The sequence below is a fragment of the Eptatretus burgeri genome, chromosome 9 (assembly GCF_056783735.1).
Source record: "Eptatretus burgeri isolate ZD-2024b chromosome 9, Ebu_testis_v1, whole genome shotgun sequence".
NCBI lineage: Eukaryota > Metazoa > Chordata > Myxini > Myxiniformes > Myxinidae > Eptatretus > Eptatretus burgeri.
The window spans coordinates 15166296-15170026 of record NC_140969.1 but is presented as its reverse complement, the minus strand read 5'-3'; the positions used below and the strand labels follow the sequence as shown (position 1 = coordinate 15170026).

At 43.0% G+C, this 3731-nt stretch overlaps 1 long non-coding RNA gene across 1 annotated transcript; it reads right to left on the bottom strand.

Annotated features, from left to right (window-relative positions):
• Positions 1-959: 959 nt before the first annotated feature.
• On the bottom strand, positions 960-3197 carry LOC147019607 (uncharacterized). The gene is made up of 3 exons (XR_015062029.1): positions 3055-3197; positions 2741-2874; positions 960-2195 (listed from the first exon to the last, which is right to left on the bottom strand). It is a non-coding gene; the product is annotated as an uncharacterized LOC147019607 (long non-coding RNA).
• Positions 3198-3731: the final 534 nt, after the last annotated feature.

Here is a 3731-nt window from a genome sequence, read left to right as displayed (position 1 = left end):
CCTGCCTTAACCAGTAGAGGGCATTACATCAGCAGCACAGCCAAGGCCACAGCCGATGATGCTACCCTGCAACCTTGTGCTGTGAATGAATGAAGAATTGGAACTGCTGCAGGAAAGCTATTTCTTTGTTGCATATCATTATACATCCCTTTCCTTTGAGTATAAACTGTAACTGTGTTAATTGCTGTTACCATATCAGGAATTAATCCTTCAGCGGTTCCCTGACGCACGTTATTAACGAAATAAGAGTGTATACATTGTCATCTCAGAGCTGCATGCACATCATCCAATCTACTGTATAACGTCTGTATAACGTCTCTACTCAGACATTAAAAAAAAAGACATTTCACTTTTAAAATTAAATAAATTCCTTATAAGGTTGCCTTTGTTGAAGCTCTTCATGGAGATGATACCGACCGAGGTATGGAATTTTGTAAGTGGCAAATGCACGGGCTTGGTGTGGAACCAACATTATATCATCGAACATCATCTCGAGTGATGAAGCCTCGTTCCATGTGACTGGGAAAGACAATCGTCCTCATTGCCGATATTGGAGCGACGAGAATCCTAATTGGACCGATGAAGCTCATGTTCAATATGATCCGAGAATTATAATATATGGTGTCGTGTGATTGTCATGGTAACGTTCTGTTCTGCCCATCCTTTTATAAAGATAATGTTTCTGGTGCTAGGTACCTCACAATCTTACAAGAGGTTTTGGTTCCTTATATGAATGTTGGCTTTAACGAGATTGAGAGAGAGCATCCGCTCCAAGTCTGGGAGGACGGTGGTTCAAACCGTGGACAAGTCAAACCAAAGACTAAATTTGGTACGTCCTGCTTTCTTGCTTGACGTTCAGCATTTACAGAGTGTCCCAAAAAAATATACAACTTTTCCCCTGCAAAGAGGATGGTCATAACATATATATTTTTAAAAAGATATATGGCTGGAGAGAAAGCTGAAAGGTTGAAGTTTATTGTACCAATGTCAAAATTGCCACCAAAATTTAAATTTTGGTATAGAATCGTCGTTTTCTTTTAGACCACATGTTCAACGTAGGCTCCACGTTGTCCGATCACTGCCTGCAAACGCGTTGTCATGTTCGCCATCACTTTGGGAAACGTATCCTGAGGAATGTTCTGGATTTCTCAGTGGATGTTTTCCTTCAGCTGATCAAGAGTCTGAGGCCTAGGGTTTCCATAGATCCTGTCCTTGAGATACCCCCACAAGAAGTCTGGAGGAGTAAGGTCAGGGGAATACGGTGGCCACTCAACATCTTCGTAGAGGGAGATAAAGCAGCCCTCAAAATGTTGGTTGAGAAAACGCCTTGTTTCCCTGGCTGTATGGGGCGGTGCCCCATCCTGTTGGAACCACTGGCTTCTCATCTAGATCAGGTTGTTTCTCCTACGGGCCTGAGTACGTAGTTCAGGCAGATAGAATTCCTGAATCATTTCGCGATAGCTCCTCTGGTTTACCGTGCAAGTGCGTCCCTGGTCATCTTCAAAGAAGCATGGACCAATTATCCCATACCAACCAACCGCCACCCACATGGTGACTTTGAGTACAGATTGAGGCACCAGTTCAGTTGATGCATTACCAGGATTTTCAGTTCCCCAGTACCGAAAGTTTTGCTTATTTACCTCCCCGGACAGGTGAGCATGGCATTCGTCCGTCATGTGAAGTTTTTTGAGGAAGTCTGCATCTTCCTCCAACTTTCCTGAGAACCAATTTGCAAAATCTAGTCGTTTGCGTTTCTGTTGATCAATAAGCACCGTTTCCGTTTAAATTTTGTATGGAAAGCCATGAATGTGTTGGTGAAGGATCCTCTGAACGGTGCTCTTATGAATGGTTGTCTCGGCAGAAAGTCGTCGAATTGATTTTTTTGGACTCTGACCGACCGCCTGTCTCACCATTTCCACATTTTCTTCACTACGACCTGTCCTCTTCCGACCACTGTGACCCTTGTGAAGGTCACAGATGGTTCCCACATTGGTAAACTTTGCGATGGTGCACTTTATTGTCCGAAAGTTTGGTGCATGGCGCAAGTGGATACCGAAATGTCTCGAGTAAAGACGTTGCACCTGTATGACACTTTTCGTCTGGTGCCAAAGTTCAACAATTTTCGTCCGTTGTTGTACGGTCAGTCTTGGCATTTTTCTGGCGCTTGCTTGGTATCAAAATAAACTTCAGGGTCTCTGCAACAAGAAATGAAGGATTAGTGACCAAATTACTGCTTTTTTAGGATCAAACGAAGCATTTTAAAAGTTGCATATTTTTTGGGACTCTCTTTAAAAGGATAAGAGCACAGACAATCCCAATATGTTGGCATCCATGGGGATGAGGAAATTCCTCCATAGGAAACGTTCGGCTGAGAGCGGTGAGAATGGCTTCCAGTGACGTCACAACAATGGCGGTGCCTGAGTACCCCAGGAAGTGGCAGCACTTCTGCCAAGCTCAGTGACTGTGTTTGTCTCATCTAACAGTCTTGTGGTGTGTGTGTGTGTGTGTGTGTGTGTGTGTGTGTGTGTGTATATGTGTGTGTGTGTGTGTGTGTGTGTGTGTGTGTGTGTGTGTGTGTGTGTGTGTGTGTGTGTGTGTGTGTGTGTGTGTGTGTGTGTGTGAGAGCTCCACTATGAGCCTTAGATCATGTAAAAAAGAAAAGGAAACAAGTAGTTTGAACAGGATGTGACACCCCAACATGATACCACGACTTACTGAACCTGGCTGGATGAAACAATACCTTTAAGGTGGATAGGATGCCGTTGCCCGGTAAAATGGGCCACACATCGTCCAGAATTAACGCCACTAGACTTTTTCTTCTGGAGACACCTGAAATCAGTGCTTTGTCGCATGAGACCAAGCAATATAGCAGAACTGAAGGAAAACATTCGGAAGGAATGTGGTGACATCAGTGTTTCTTTCGAAACGTTCAGAGAAACGCGTGCAAGAATTGTTATGTGTATGAAAGTCAATGGGAATCAGTTTGAACATTTTCTTGATGAGAAAAGCTACTCGGGCCCTGCCTATCGTGCTTTATATCATTTTAGGCCTTACCACTCATTGGTGAAGAATCACTGAAAAAATCCTCGTAGTCGGATCTGGATTCGGATGTTCACCAAAATCTAATCAGTTCGCCCTTGTCACACACCAAACCTGTCCTCCAAATTTCATCCGAATCGGTCCATAACTTTTTGAGATATCCTGCACACAAACAAATAGAACAAACAAACAAATAAACATACACAAATGAAAATGTGATGGACGGAGGTAATAACTACGCTACAACAGACATTAGCAACTCCTTGATACCCTGACAGTATTATCTGATATGTTCTGCCCTTCTTGTGGAGATAAACGAGTATTTCTGTTTGTTATTTATTTTGTTTTTTTCTCTTTGATTGCTTGTTATCCCCATGCTTAAAAAAAAAAAAAACAGGGGGGTATTGTAGTCGGCTCTGTCTATTTGCCTGTCCATCCGTCCGTCACGCTATCTCCTCCTCGACGGTTGCGCAGAAATTCACCAAACTTGGTAGTTACGATCACCACATGGCATGAAGGTTGCAAGAGCGGTATCATTTTTTGGTATCATTATCAAGAGCGGTATCTCCACCCCCTGGCACCCTGGGATGGGCCAAAAGGTAAAACACCAAAAAAATACAATTACAAGGACATTAAGAAAAATTTTTAAATGAAACTTTGCATATGCAATCAACATTGGGGAATGCAGGAAA